Source organism: Polypterus senegalus, chromosome 4 (assembly GCF_016835505.1).
Source record: "Polypterus senegalus isolate Bchr_013 chromosome 4, ASM1683550v1, whole genome shotgun sequence".
Taxonomy (NCBI): Eukaryota; Metazoa; Chordata; class Cladistia; order Polypteriformes; family Polypteridae; genus Polypterus; species Polypterus senegalus.
In genome coordinates, this window is record NC_053157.1 from 51,582,365 (window position 1) to 51,599,240 (window position 16,876).

General features: G+C 36.7%; 1 protein-coding gene across 3 annotated transcripts in view; it reads left to right on the forward strand.

Moving 5' to 3' along the window:
* Window positions 1-2,663: 2,663 nt before the first annotated feature.
* The window catches only part of c4h18orf25 (chromosome 4 C18orf25 homolog), an 87,723-nt gene continuing 73,510 nt past the window's right edge, over window positions 2,664-16,876 (forward strand). The window contains exon 1 of one of the 3 annotated variants that reach the window (XM_039750616.1): window positions 2,664-3,139. The gene's annotated coding sequence lies outside the window, so the exon portion shown is untranslated. The remainder of the gene's footprint in view (window positions 3,140-16,876) is intronic. The other 2 variants (XM_039750615.1, XM_039750619.1) reach the window with 2 other exon arrangements.

Consider the following 16,876-nt stretch of genomic DNA (forward strand, 5'->3'; position numbering starts at 1 on the left):
ATCCACTGCCCGTGGCATGCAGGCTCAACTGCCCTTATGCTCTTATGTCTTCTTCAGCTGCCTCTCTGACCCTCTGCCTCACCTGTTCTCTCTTGCCTTTGGCACTGGCCATGCTCCATTTCTTAGTGTTATAATTACCAAGTGGCATACCTTACCTTAATTACCTTGTCTGACTGTCTCATCCTCTGACAGAAAAACAGTGTGCTAAGTTCTTTTGCCTTGGTGGCTTTGAATTCTTCCACCACTGATGAAACATGATCTTACAGGTCTTGCTGTACAGGTTGACCAAGCTGAAAGTTGAGGAAACACCCAACTATTTCTGCACAAACTTTCTGCACAGTTTTTCCATTGCTTCCACTTGAGTCATGGAGAAGTCATACAACAAAAGTTGCCATTGAAGTCTGGATTCAATGCCATACTGGAAGCACCACAACACATAGTATTACCACAATAAACCACAATAAATGGTATTTATTTTTGGTTATGAAAAACAAATTTGTTAATTTGTGATTAATAAATTGCTTTTGATATCAGCTGTATGAGATGATTAGAATAATTTTGACTAAAACAGGCCATTCAGCCCAACAAGCTCACTAATCCAGTTTTCACCAAAATAACTTTGTCAAGTTTTAAAGGTCTCCACATAGATATGTAATACTGTATATGCTACCTGTCAAAGACAGGAAATAGAGTAAATGTAAAAAAAAATTGATATCTCTTGCCATATGTGTACCTTTAGCGCTCCTTGTGCTCCTTTCCTCAGTATCCTTTGTGTGTCTGAATCTCGTTTGACCAGTGTTCCCCCTCTTGAGTGCATTCCCATAAAGCTGGCTTCTCGGACTCTGTCATTTCCAGGCACCTTGCTCTCCTCCAGTCCACTTTTATACTTCCCTGTCTTTGAAGGTGACTCTCAGAATGCATCTTATGCCTTAACTCCTCCTCATGTACCTCACCCTGTGTTGCTAATCAAGAGGGAATTAAGGCTTCAACCTTACTACCTTTACTGAATACACCACCACCAGGCACATGCATATACTTACAAACTGTGAAAATCACATTTGCAGACAATAAATCAGGTTCAGGAATTAAAGAAGAAAATACTCCAAAATTTTATATCAGGTCAATTTCACCTTTTGTTTTTGTACTGTAATGTATGTATCAAACAGATAGATGATTGCTACATCACGTCTGCTGGAATTCAACTTTTGTTTAAATATCGTAGTTAACGAACATTAAATAAACATTTTTAAAAGACTTATGCCACTTTGAGGTAAAAAGGTGATTGTAAACGAGCGTTCTGGTGCCGTATAAAGTAAGCGATGGGAAGGTGTCTTTCGGTTGAGTTTGGTTTTATTATATGCGTCTAACCTCCTTAAGTGGCCTCGTTGTCTGCCACGTTGATGGTTGTTTCTGTCTACGTCGGCGACTCCGCAGAATTGGACTGCAAGTTGATGCTGATGCTCCTGGAAACGGTGATAACAGCCCTCTCTTGACTATCTGTATAGTCATTCTCATTAGTTTCAACTTTGATATTTCTATATGTACCTATTGAAATCGTTATTCTATTTACGTAAGTAAATAGTACTTAAATAGTACTCTGGTATAGTTTTATGTACGACATGGTCATTTGTTTCTATCAATTTGTTATGGTTATCTTAGCTGCACCACTTAGCTCTCTTTTGAATGACCATCCATATATAGGTTCCCTATTTTTTTGCGACACTGTAAAAATCAAATGTACAATATATGATCTATGGGACACCTACTCTGATCATGCCCCACAACCAGGACTCATATTTTTCTTTAAAATGCTTTTTATTTATGCCTGACTGGATAGGTTTATAATCGAGAGGATCAAAGTGGGATAAACGTGTGTGCTTCATACCGGATTATTGTGGGTGTCTGCGATATCTATGAAAACTTGGGCTTTTCCTATTATTGGCCGTTTTTCTTTGCCATTTGCTAAGGCTCCTTTGCGAGCAGAACCACAAGATGTTCACTCAAGTCACGCTGTTGGTAGATCCGACCATATATATTATATTCTTCTTTAGTCAAACTCATAATATTAGACCGGCGTATTGGAAATATAATGTCATTAAATTAAGGAGTTTTTGTAAAAAAAAATAATAATAATAATAACGCCTTTTAAAATCAAGAAATTAGATGTCACTTGGGCTTATTTTCCACTAGTCTTGTTTAATATAAACCAAATATACTGTTTACCTTTATTACTTATTAATTCTTTTGGTCTCTGTGCACTTCCCTTAATTTTGTGGTTCACAGAAAAATTTAGCCTAACTCAGAGCAAATACTAGATAATGTAAATCATGATTGAAAAACAAATGAATTAGAATAAACAGTTTAATGTAAGTAAATACGATCAAATTGTAATTTTAAAAATGTACATTACTGTTTTATAGGTAGCCATGTTCTCAAAGCACGATTTGACTTCTAACTAGAATGTGCATGATCCAGATATATGTTTGCGTTGTGAACACATGCAGCTATGTTGGCTGGAAGACGAAAACTGAACTAATTTGAACCCTGTGATACAGCAGCACTCGGCTCATATACATATATTGCACCTGTTGTTGCTGGAATACATACAGTATGTATCACCCGCACCCGCACCCGCTGAAAACACGTAATTGGCTGTTGTATTTAGATACTGCAGTTCTTCATAAAATACAAAGCAGAATATTATTATTATTGTTTCATTCAGATTGGGCGGAGAATTATATTTAAAGTGACCTTAACAAACGGCAAGTCTTCACCATTCCTGGACGCGAAATTAACGGGATTGCCTCTGCTGACCCGAGCGCGCGTGGCACTTCGGGAATCCCGAATGTAACATTCCGGACAACGTCGTTCTCCGCCGATTGGCCGAGCCGGAAATGACGCAGGATGTCCTAAACAACGGCTGCTGCTGGTGACATTTTAAATATCCAGTGTACGCTAAGCAAGCGCTTTGCCAAAAAAGAAAAAAGGAAAGAAAGAAAGAAAAAGTGCCAATTTTTCTGCTGTTTTCCTGATTCATCTGAAGCTCAATTTTTACGTTCTCGAACGTATGCTTTGAAAAACAAGCTCCGTAATATGTTGTTCACGTCGGGCACGTAGGCACTCTAAATTTCTTTTTCAGGTAAGTCTTGTATCTACTTCCATTTTGTTTCGTTAAAACTGGGAAATCCTATGCTTCGACAAGACCGGATTGTTTGGCTTTGTCTGTCGTCTTTGCATTGGGCACCGCGAAGCTCCAGTGCCGAGCCGGGGTCGCCTGTGCCATTGTACTGACTAATAGTCTTGTTGCATCCTGGAGCGTCATTTAGCTTTAGGCATGCAATTCTGTAAGTGAAATTAAGTGTTGCAAAGGCTTGAAATTTGTGTTATAAGTGGTGAAACTGTGAGTTAGGAAAAAGTAACACTAATCATGCATTTAGGCAGCACAAAAAGTAAGATCTCGACGTAATGGCTAGACAGGCACCTTAAGGCCTATGCTGGTCGTGCACGGAACTTGATTACGAATATTAGGTATGTGTGCTTCGCGGTTTTTGACTCGTCGTGCCGATGGGGGTGATTGGGGGCGGGGGAGTGTGAGAGGCGTACTTAAAGATTACTTCGTTATTTCATAGGTTAAAGACCGAATAAAATAATTATAAAAAGTAAGATTTACTTCTTAATTGCATGTAGGTTGTTTCCCATAAGTGACAGGTGCAGAATTATTTATCAAGAGGCGTCAATGTCTTTATCTGCTATAAATATTTAATAACGTTAGTCGAGAGGCTAGTGTTCAATTTCGTAGCTGTCTGCTCTGCTGCTTGCACTTCCAGACGTATTTGGCACCGTGTACTTGGTACGTAAGTGGATCGCCAGATACACCATCAAGCGATACTAAATCTCCCATGGCCCTTGCTGCTCTTAGCAAGTGCTTACTGTCCTCTCAGATTTTTACTGATGTCATTTTTCTCTTGCATTCAGCCTTTACATTTGAACGACTACAGCATAATAAATGGAATTGGGTTGTTTTGAGTAGTCAAACGCTCAGTCCAAACTGACACCGGAAATGCACTTTGAGTATATAGTCTCATGAGTTTTTATACTAATATATAGGTTAGATACCTATTTTTAAAATCGTGTTTTAGGAATATCCATGAACGTAACGTATCATCTTAATGGCTCCATTGATCTACCCTTTAGCGGACGTACATAGTACACCTGAGAGGAGTGGGCGCAGACTCAGGATCAGCCGTGGACCGAGAGCAGGTGTATCTCTGGTGACGTTCACTCCTATTTGGGGTTGACAACAAGCATACTTTTAAGATTTAGGGATAAAAGAGAAATGTTAAAACCTACGCTGACAGCTCATGGGCCAGTATTTAAAACTGGGACTCTGGAACTGTCTGGCAGCCTCCTTGTTTGGAGGCTTTTTTTTAGTAAACCTAGAGTGAGTTAAAAACGACGCCACAGGTAAATATTGTTACTATTGCAGCTGTCTGCCATATGATCCATGTACTTCAGTTTCTCAAATATTAACGAGTTAAACCTGTTAGCTTTTTAACACATTTAGTTTTTCATCGTTTGTGGGTCCCTGCTTTTCATTAAAACAAAATTAGTAATGATTCAAATAGAGAAAGTGTGGTGTTGGTTTAGTAAGGCGTTTCCTGAATTATTTAATTTGGTATTATGGTTATAGGGAGCTGAAACCTAACACTGTACTGTATAGAGCATCCGGCGTAAGGAAGGTACCAACCATGGATGATGTGTCAGACTTATTACATGTCAAAGTTATGCACTTGCACTGGTTTGATAGTTGCTTTATCATGTTACCCTATCACTTGTAATGTGCAACTAATACAAAAGGTTCCAATATAGTTATATACCTCCTAGGTCCTTTTCATAAAAGGGGAGTAATTTGAAATATAGCAGCTATGTATCAGTAATTGTTAACCTGTTTTCTGTCTCACTGTCCTATTTATACCATGTATATTCAGTACTAGGGGTGTCTAATGGCTGGCTGCCCTCCAGCTGGGTCTGTCTTTATTTTCATTCCTTTACCTCAACCCAGTTTACCACCAATTGGGGACTTTACAAAGCATCCTTTGTACCCTTAAAGGAATCTAGCTAGACATGGAATGATCAATCTGCACTTGGCTGTGCTAGTTATCAAGAACTGAACAGAGACATTGAATTTAAGCTTTTGCATAAAAAATATATGGTATTTATTTGCATAACTAATACCAGCAAATATATGCAATAAAAAGAATTATATGCACAGTTATGCAGTCCCATATATCATTCTTCAGATGGTAGTTCCTTAGGTTATAGACCCTTAATATAAAATGAAGACAGGTTTCTTGGCAGAGAGTGCTGCTTTGCAGGTGTCCAGCAGCTAAGCAGGTAGGAAGCAACATATAAATGCTTTTGACCACTTTCAAACTGTCAGAAAGGCAGCAAATTATCCAAATACATTTTGCAACTGAGCACCAATTATCCTAAACCTAAATTAAGAACTACACTGCCACATACTTTAGAAAAAACATTCTAATAAAAAGTCAGCCACTTTCTCTCTCCCCTTCTTGCCCAAGTTAAGCACATCTGGCTTACTATCAGCTAGCAAAGCGGCTAACACTTTTACAGTTTCTTAAAACACAAAGTTCTTACACAAGCTGAAAATTGATTCCCATGGCAACCTAAAGCTGCACAAGTCTGCAAACTGACTGGCTATACAAAACATTCTCAGATCCTGCATTGATTTGAACTTTCCCCAGAATACATTTCACTGTTGTTTGTCTTGACAAGTTTTTCAGTCTTTGGCCATTTACCTGAAATGTGTCAGTTGAAAAGGTTAAAATGTCCCCATAGAGTACTTAACTTTATATGTCCACGTGATGTGACAGTAAGCTACAGTAGTTGGTGAAATGTGTAAAATTAATATTCCACATGTACAATTACTGAGTCAGGATTTTAATCCAGTCTTCTGAAGTGTTGTGAAAGTAGACCCAAATTCTGTGCTGCTGTCCTGACACCTCCCTGCAGATTAGAGATGCTCTGATTGATTGGCTTCTGATCTGAATGGGCTGATTTTTTACTAAAAAGACTCAATTTATGATCAGTAAATTGGCTGATCACAAAAACATACTTTTTTTTCAGCATATGCATTTTTATGCTTTACTGAAACTTAGTTGTATTGATCATTTATACAGGGTATTACAGTAGTTGAGCTGTTGTATGTATTTTTCTTTTTTTGGCTGCAAACGTCCTGCAAACAGAATAGTCAGGCAGATTTTTTCAGAGAGAGAGTGTGGGGAGATAGGAATATTAGTCTCCACGTTAAAGAAAGTGAAGTAATAAACTGAGAACAAGGAGTCAGAGGAGTCATCATGTGCAATAAAACAAACAGCAAGAAAAGCTACTTTAATGAATTCAGGACTTTTCATGTTGTCTTTTACTTAAAACAAACACAGTTTGAGTTTGGGTGGTGAGCAAGCTTATGCGTAATAGAGCAGGTCGCATAGAAAAATAAGATTAGAAAAAACAAATTTGAATTAGTAAACAACAGGTAAGTTAGCTTAACAGCAAAATTTGTTTTACTTGTAAACCTTTTGTTTGTATGTGCCATACAAAATATAATTTTTGGTAAGAAATAAGTACTGCCTAATCAAAATAACCATATTTGTAACTACACCTCAAGTATGAGGAAAGTGTAGCTGGTGCACTGGGAAAAAACAACAAAATGTATAAATACAGTATAATAGTATTATAGTATAACATAAGTATAGTTTATAATGATTAAAAATGGTTACATTCCTTTAAGTGTCTCTACATTTAAACAGTAATTAACTGCTAATATCAACTATTGGAATTAATGTGAGAAAATATATAAATGTATATTTATTAGATATGCTCCAGTCTGGTTTTTAAGGGCGATACTGATCACCGATTTCATGTTACTTGATGGGCTGATTACAGTGTTGATTTTTTTCCTTTTAAATACTTTCTGCCCTAAGCTCCTACATAACCAGATGCATAGAAGCCTTATGTCCTATACTAAAGTGTATTTTTATAATTAAACTGTAGACAACAGATGTTAACTTTTACTTTTTTATTAACAAAATGAAATTATGTAGGCTTATTGTTCAGTGACCATAACATACTAAAATAAATAAAATTTCCTTAAAATACATACAAATAAAATATGTACAAAACATTTATCCATAATACATATGAAAGAAAATGATATGCTTCTCATAATTACAATCTGTCATATTTAATTTTTTTCTGTAATGAAAACAAGACTTATTTAAAAAAATTGTATTAAAGTTTCAGTTTTTCAATTTTATTTAAAAAAAGTTTTCACTATTTCTATCTACATACCTGTACTTAAGTTTTAATCTTTAATTGCACGACAGCTTTTTTTCTGTTAAAAGTATACATTTACTGTATTAATACAGGCATGTTTACTCTTCAGTATATCAGTTAGACTTTCATAATTCTGGAGGTGTAATTTTGGATTACTATTTTAATAACACAGTACTTTTTTACCATAACATACAGCAACAAATCATAAACACAGTACAGATCTTTAAAAAAGCCACAAGTGTATGAAATGTTCATAAATTGTTTATCAAAAAGACACAAGACCAACATGCTTAATAGGTCTGTAAGTAAAAGACATTTTCCTGTTAAGATAGCAAGACTATTGCTAACTAAGCAGCAATTTCAAAATCATTTTTACAGTATATTTTATTTTTTCCAGTTGAAAATGTGCGCTGCTACACTTAAAGCAAGCTGTCTGTCCATATTCAAATGGTGCCCATTTTAAATTAAAGGACAAAAGAAAAAGGGTTGAATTTATTAAGTAAATGACAGCTGGTAATTTATGAGAAGCATTTTCTTTTAAAGCCACTAGGGGGCTTCACCCCCTGCTCGCTAACTCGCTTTTTTGGTTTTCCGGATACACACTTTTAAGATTTTTCTTTTTCTTTGAATTGTTGCTATTTCATTAGTTTCACTTTTATTTCAGAACTTCTGTAAAAACAATATTTGGAATCTTGAGTCCCAATATGCCGAATCTTTTAAATGAGGTCCATGAGACTTGTGTTTAATGACTTTTTCCCATAATTCAGGATAGGTTTCTTTGTCTGAAATTTCAGCACAGACAAAACAATCCACATCATTAGCAGTTTGTAATTTTTTTTTTGCAAAGTAATCAATAAATGCATGTGAGGTAAGCTCCATTTTTGAAATTCTCTTACTTAAACTTCAAGGCCTTACAATATTTTCATATTTCTGACATATCACCCATGTCTATATATTAGATGTCTATTTGCCTTTTCGTTATTTCTCCGAGTAATAATTTCTCTTTGTTTGCGCTAATGCGATGTTTACTTTCTTTGTTTTGACACTGTCGTTTTTTTCTGCTTTCATATTCTGTATCTTGCTCTGCATGTGTTTCGTGGCTACTTTTTTTTTTTTTTTTTTTTTTTTTTTGAGTCTTTTGAATTCCAGTTTTCATTATCTCTAACCTGCTTTGTTTGTATTTGGCCCCCTTGTTTTTTAACCTCTTTGTGACGTTTTACTTTGTTTTCTACTCTGTCTTTTATTTCTGACCTAGCTTTGTCATGCTTTTTTTTAATGACACCTGGTCTGTGGTGACTATTTTCCCTTTTTCCAGTAATAATTTCCATTTGTTTGCGCTACTGTGATCTTTACTTTCTTTTTTTTTTATACTTTCTAATTTTCCTAATTTCATATTCTTTAACTTTCTCCACATGTGTATTGCGACTTTTTTTTTGAGCCTTTCGAATTCCACTGCTTTCATAATCTCTAACCTGCTTCATCTCTTAGTCATCTACGTTTCATTTATAACGTACTATTGTCCTTATACGTTTTATATTCCCTGAAAGCCCTAGATCTGTGTGTGCTCAAAGCCTTTGCACGACTGAGTGTTTTGCTATTTGTGGTCTTATTTGATATTGGTTGTAAGTAGGGAGTGTCTTGCAAAAATCTCCTGTTCTACGTCCCCGCGCGCCGTTCCTGGGTCAATCTCTTGGCACAAAGTCTCATGTTTAAGGTTCCCACGAGACGCTCCGTAGCCAATCTCTTTCATCTCGCGGGTCTTTCAAGTGTCTTCCGTGATCTTCACGTGAAGATCTCGTCTCCCTAGTGTTTCTCTCCAGGATTTTTTTTATAATAGAGAGATATGTATTAGGGATAAATATTTTGTCTTATTTTATTAGTTAAAGAATTATTTTAAAACACTTTTGTTGTAGTTTTCAATAGTCAGTGAACAATAAACTGCAAACAGAATTTCATTTTGTTAATAACAAACTGGTTATGCAAGAGCTTAGTGTAAAGGTTTTAAAGAGATTGCAAAAAACAATTAGTACCGAAATCCTCCAATAACGCGATATCGGTGATCAGTGTCTGCCCAAAAAGTACTTGACTGCAACATCCCAACTGCAAATTTTTATCCTTTAGATTCAAAAGCTGTGCGGTTGTATAGTTAGTCTTCTTTGATATGGTGAATTTAATTCTTTTCTCATGCTGCAGTAATAGCTGTGTATTTTCAGTGGTTTTACACTCTGAATACTTCATGTAAGAATGTAAATTTGATTAGTGAGACAAGACCACTTATGCTGGCAAGATTTCCGGACTTTAGATATTTTTTCTTTTAAGTTGTCAGACTGTGTTTAGGAATCTCACTAGTCATCTTTTTTTTTTTTTTCTTCTTTTTTTTAAATAATAAAGTGCATGCTGCCCTCAGTCTTAAATACACTTCCCCCTTAATGTCCAGTAGTGTCATTGAGTTTGTTATTCACTATTTAGCTGGAATAAGTATGCAGCATCAAGTTTATTAATACGTTTGAGAATTTTGAAGATGTAGATTGGGTCCCTTTGTAGCTGGCTCAGCTCATGACCATCCATCCATCCATTATCCAACCCGCTATATCCTAACTACAGGGTCATGGGGGTCTGAGCTCATGACCAAGGAGGTTTAATTTCATTAATCTGTCACAGTAGAGTGTATATTTTGTTCCAAGGGTGCATGTGGTTGCTGTTTATTGCACACTTGTGGCGGTAGAGCTGCTCCCTCGCAGTAAGGGGTCCCCAAGTGTATGCTCAGTGTAGACAGTTTAATGGCAGGTGTGACGAAACTCCAAAAAATTGGATATATTAATGGGAATCGCACAGGTTTAACTTAAATATTGTGTAAATGTTGGGTTCATGATCTGGTGTTCAGAGACACGAACACAGAATTCAATGGATGTTCATCTGAGCGGGCTTTCTTTATTGTATGCATTGTCTCTGTCTGACGTACCAAATCCCCAGTTCCTATCCTTCCTTTTTCTGTCTCCACATAACCAATCACCACACGATAAACGCCTTTGTGAAATTAAAACTAGCTATAAACTTAGTGTTCAAAACTTAAAAAAAAAAAAAAAAGTTATACATTTTTAATTATGCCATCCATTCAGGGTTGCACCCATCCCAGCAAGCATTGTGTGCAAGGCAGGAGGAAATCCTGAACAGGGCGCCAGCACATCGCAGGGTGAATGCGAGCAATACATACACTAGCAGGGTCAATACAGCATAACAAAACCCCACATCCTACATGACTTTGAAAGCAAACTGAAGCATGCCAAGTAAACCCACCAGATAAACATGCAAACTCAAAGCAGGGAACACCCGGGACCCCATTGCTGCAAGGCAGCAGTGCATCCTCCACACCACCGTGCCCCCACATGATTAATACATGTTTTAATGCATTTCATCATGAAAATTATATCAAGAATCTTAGCATTCTAAATGTTCAGGGAGCAGGAATATCATGAAATTAATGTATTCCGTGTGCTGCCTACACCTCCTGTTAGTGCAGGAGGAAGTCAGTTTAAGAAGCATGTATCAATTAACATGGCTCCGGGATCACTTAACACAGAGTTTAATGTGCTACATAACTTATGAAGGGGTTTAAGAAAATCTAGTAAATTAAATATTCATTTTAAGATTAGTTTAGTTTACGATGTTCTACTTTAATAACAAATTATGAGAATAAAGTCAACATGTTACATGCCTGTTTAGCTGTGTAGGAGTGAAAATGAGCCTCCGCGCAACAACTCCAGTAACGCATGTACTCCATTGCACGTGTTTAGCGGTGTAGCAGTGAAAAAGGTCCCCCTTAAAAAGTTTCCCGCTGCGCCACGTTCCGAACGTTGTTTAGGCAATTTAAACCGGTGTTGCGGTATAAGAAAAATCCATATCATCAAGACCAGACTACATGGTGTGGAATTGGTAGAGGATAATCCTTGGGTCTAAGCATTGTTACACTGAATAGTGGAAGGAAATCGGGACAGTTTAAATAATTGTCAGCTACTGTTGCTGTGGTCTATCATCATCTGCATGGTCAGCTGAGCATTTGATTTCTTGTTAACAAAGGTGCACCAGTAATTAATAAATATGATACTATGCATTCACCTACATTTAATGGTTCAGAGGGGGAAATATAATTTTTTCAACTTTATTGAACATATTTTGAAAAACTACTGGAGAGAAGGCAACCTGATTATCACATGTTCATGGAAACCATATCGAAAATCATATAAAAAATAATTTAGAGGTGTGTGCCAATATTAATGTTCATAATAGTCATTTTGGAGTATTTCATATCCGTATTTTTGAGTGTAAAACATTACCTAAAAAATATTGAATCATACACTGACCAACAGATCTGAACTCTTAAATTTTGTATGGTTCTTTTATTGACTTTTTTATTTTAAAAATATTCTGAAACACTGGTGAAATAAGCAGGTGCCAAGTCTTTGATAATTTTGATACTTGCTAATATTAACTATGACATTAACATGCCCAGAGAATCTGTCCTACCAGGTCCATGGTATACCAGATAGCATAATAATGACATGAAAAGAACATTGCTGTATTACTGTCACAAATTGTGTTGGTGGTTTATTAGCCGTCAGGAGCATTTGCCATCATCTTTATTAACTAGCAACATGTTCTCTTATGTTTCTTATACATACAGTACCATCTGTGTTATTTCCTTTGACGGCTAGTTATTAGTTACTTGCAAATGCTGCAGATATACTGGGTGTTGCAAGAGAACCATCTCTTTCAACCCTCGCAAACATATGCAGTTTTTAATATCTGGAAAAGATTTAGGATTAAATTGCTTAGAGATCTTTATATAGACAACATCTTTGCATCCTATGAACAATTACATTCCAAATTTAACTTTCCAGCCACACATTTCTTTCACTATCTTCAAATTAGGAACTTTGTTAAACAGATCCTGCCCGATTTTCCTCATCTTGCGCCCTCGTCCATGCAGGAAAAATATTGCTCAATTTCAAGGACTTAGACACTATCTCTGCAATATATAAAATTATTTTGCAGCCCCTCCCTTTTAAAGATCCAAGAGGACAATGGGAAAAAGATCTTTTAATCAATATATCAGAAAAGGAGTGGAAAATAGCAGTGCAGAGACTTCACTCGAGCTCCATATGCGCAAAGCATACAATTATTCAACTCAAAATTATATATCGAGCACATATGTCTTGCCTAAAACTGTCCAAAATGTTTCCAGGGCAAGATCCAACCTGTGAATGCTGCCATCAGGGCTGTGAAGTCGGTAGATAAATGCTCCGACTCCTCTGTATGTATATACTATGCTAATGTATTTTCTACATCCATTGAAGGAAAGGAAGGCAACATACATGTCATTTCACCACAGAACTACTGGCTAGGAAGCCAACACTTTACTATAATGCCAGATTAAAGACAAACACAATGAAAACAAGGTTTTGTTTATTTATTTATTTTTTTTAAACAAGTGTCTGGATAGTAATAGCAGGCATAAAAATCAGGAACAGGAAATGTATTGGTTCAAAAATACAAACCACATTCTTTGGTAGTTTTAACTTTTAAAACAAAAAAAAAGCTTAACTATATGAACTAAAAACAATATCTGGAAAACCTATATTAAACTTGGAATACAGTTATAGTTAAAGGAAATCATGAATCATGTTTGAATCCTATAGTCAGGTTTAAAGTTTGTTTATTCCCTTCACTTATACAAGTGTCTCTAGTCCTGCAAAAAACATTTACCTAATTATCAGCGAGAGTTAAGGCCCCCAAATACGCAGCGATCCGTGGCCGATTTTGCCACCGATTGATGTGCGTGTACAATCGCGGCAATTGATTGGCGGCCGCAGATTGCGGGTGTCCACATGGACGGGCAGATCCAGCTTGCGAAAATCTCACCACCGCCCCATCAAAAGTAATGTGATGCCTCTGTCTGCTGCAGTGGCTGTCTCCTCTGTCAGCCAGACGGAAGTTTAGTGCATTGTGTCACTCACCGGCCAGCTGATCAGCAGAACGAGCCTCTGCTGGGGACAGGTAGAGATCTGTGTTCTCGCTTCCGCCCCTTCACTAGTGCATAGCGAAGGGGAGCCGACTGAGCTGAGAACACACCAGGTGATTTTTCAGGCGTTTGACGCGTGATGATTCGTTGAACGGCCGAAAAATCGGCAGTGCATCTGTAAATGTATGGGGGGCTTTAGGCTAGGTTCACAGTTCCCTGTAACAGTGGAACACGACACAATGGAAAGCGGTGCCGCACCTTACCTGTGCATTACATCCCATATAGTGACACATACAGTCAATGAAAAGCATGCTTCATGGTTACTTGACATGTTCGTTTTGTGGTAACATTATGCACTGCATGCATTGGGTACAGCAGAGAAGTAGTTCATTATGACTGTTTGTGAATTGGGACATTTCAACTTTTTTAATTCCCATTTAAATTTAGTAGGAGTCGGAGTCGGTTAACTTTTTGCCGACTCCGACTCCAGGTACCCAATATTGTCTCCGACTCCTCGACTCCGACTCCACAGCCCTGGCTGCACTCAAGTCCCAGCCTCACTGGGTCACATGTTTTGGGCCTGCACTAAATTAACATCATTTTGGACCAAAATTTTTAAGTGCATTTCAGACAGCCTTGGTGTCACAATCCCTCCTAACCCATTAACAGCTGTTTTTGGTGTTCTTCCAGGTGGGTTTAAAGTGGAGAAGGACAAACAAACTGTGTTCACTACACTTTTGGCACACAGACTTATTTTGCTAAACTGGAAGAATCGTAACTCTCCCCTTTTAAGTCAGTGGGAATCCGATGTTTTATACTATTTGAAATTGGAAAAAATCAAATATTCAGTTAGAGGATCTGTACAGAATTTTTTCAAAACCTGGCAGGATCTAATCAATAATATTTTAGAATATCTATTGCCCTATTAAACTCATCAATTTAGGTATGTTTACAAGCCTTAAGTTTTACTCCGTTGGCCTTGCTCGCTGTCTCTCTCAGGGGTGGGGGGGCGACTTGTTTTCAATCCTATTTTTTGTAAAAAGTGATCTATTTGTATGGAATAAAAAAAAAGATATACTGGGTGCTGTAACTTGTCCTTGCAAGTGCCATTCTCGTTTAGAAAATATTTCTTAGAGCATACAGCTTTAACGTACCTTTTAAGGCCGGCTTTGTTACCTTATTCCTTGGATATACTCCCAATCCAAGGTAGTTGGCTCTCTTCACTTTTTCTAATCACCGGTATTTTTTTTTTTTTTAAATACTTTTCTGACATGCAGCTGAAGTACTGCCTAGCCTAGCCTGTCTAGTTAAATAAACAAGTCTTTATTAGAAATTTGTATCCCAATACTGATTTAAATTAACCATAAAATCAGCAGTTGTAGTCAGTTAATACTATTAAAAGAAATCAATCAAACAATAGTTAATCAATATTTCTTTTTGAATACTTTCTCTCTAATATAAGTATTTCTGGCTTCATTTTAGGGATCACATTGGCTTTGGTGCATCATGCAGATGGGTTGGTCCACATTCATGTAAGAAATCAAAATAGCTTTCAGAAGGTCAAGTAATTAATTCAGGACAGTTCCAGTTATGACATTTTTGATTCTATCATGCCTTTGGGAATTCTGGATACTTGAAATTACTGTAGGTACTGGATGTAGGTCTTGCACAAATGCATGCAGATAGATAACAACACATTGTTCATTTTGCTTCACTGCCCTTTCCCTGGTCCACAGTTGAAAAAGCAGCATTAGCATTCCTTTGAACTATTGAAAATGGCCTTCGGACCGATAGGTAAATTGTTGCAGTTTGGAAATGAATCGTCTGGCTCTTTTAGTTCTTCTTCCAACAAAGGAAAAAATAACCAGCTGTAGGCTTAGTGGCACCATTGATTTAGATTTATTTGGGAAATATACTAATGGAAATTACCAATTATGAAATTCTTTCATTTGTTTAGGTCCATTGCATTTGAAACCTTTGTATTTCAGCTGCTCCATGGATGCAAGATGCATATTGATACAAGACGCATCAGCTGATGTGCTAAACAATGCAAATATGCAAACAGGTTTCTGCTAAGCAGAATATTGAAGAAGTACACTGGTGATTAGGGCTGCGTATTGATACTGTTTTCATGAATCTGTTCAATTCTGATTCACAAGGTCCCGAATCAGTTTGATTTCTGATCCAATTCAATATTGAGTTTGTTAGGAGGTATTTTATTTACAATACCAATTTGGCTTGAATAGGAAAGGATTCTCATAGAACTAATTGTAAATTGAACAAGGAACACTATAACCTGGTACATTGCTAAAATGATAATGTGTTAAGAATTGAACCCAGTGAAGCGGCATTAATTAACTTTTAGTTTACCTTGGGATGGGACACTTACTAAATAAAATACAGTGAAGTAACTAAGATACATTACAAACAACTATATATTAAAATTTAAACAACCAACAATCAGAAAATGAAAAAGTGTCTTCTTTGAAAATAATGCAAGAAAACATGTCTTGTAAAACCTCTGAAGTGGACACTGTAAACTGTAAAGTCCATGATACTAAGCCACTTCATGACTGCTATCTTTCTTCCCTGAGATTGTAAGATTTTTCTGCAAGAAAAGGAGCTGATCTTCATTTTGTGGAATGAGGCAGCTCCTTTGTGAGTAACAATATCTCCACTCAGAAGGGACACTGTTCCACCCATTCCCTCCCGTACCCTTAGATCCTCTTCTTCCATTCACTCTGCTCCCCAGCTCTGGAACTCATTACCATCTGAGCTTAGAAATATTGAATCATTTTCACTTTTCAGATTTAAACTTAAAATTTATTTGTTTAAGAATGCTTTTAAGACAATTGCTCTGATTTAAATTTCTGTATTCTAGTTTTGTTTATAATGTGTTTTTTATCTATTGTTTGGTGTCCTTGAGTGTTTAGAAAGGTGCCTACGAATAAATAAAAATAAATAAAAGGTTAGTAGATTTTCAGAGACATTTCCATAGTTAACAGAAATCACTTGTGGTTTCTTAAAACAGTACTTGTGTCAGATCCATTTTAATTTCTGCCTGACATTTGAAATAGAGTAAAGCCAGTACAACTTTGGAAAAGTACTTGTGGCAGGTGATCATGAATTCTCTTACCCTGAGTGTTTTTGTTATGCAAAGAACTTTGTCTATTGATAAATCAAACATGACCTAGCGTTGCTGAGTCTTAGGGATGGTTATCGAAAACCAGTATTAAATTGGTACTGGTTTCAGACTGGTTGGTACCATTAAATCAATGAGCTCCTTAAAAAACTGTGCTACTATCGGTCTTTTTATAACAATAATTCATTCTGACGTTAGCGGCGTTGTTAAATTCTTAATCTTACCCTAATGTTGATGACACAGTATGCATCAGGTGATAATGTTTTAGTGTTGTAGCTGCGTGTTTACATTCTTTAATCTCCAGTCATCGTGACAGAGAGGCTAAAGTGCTCAAAATTGTGAGCTCACTTTCGTAAATC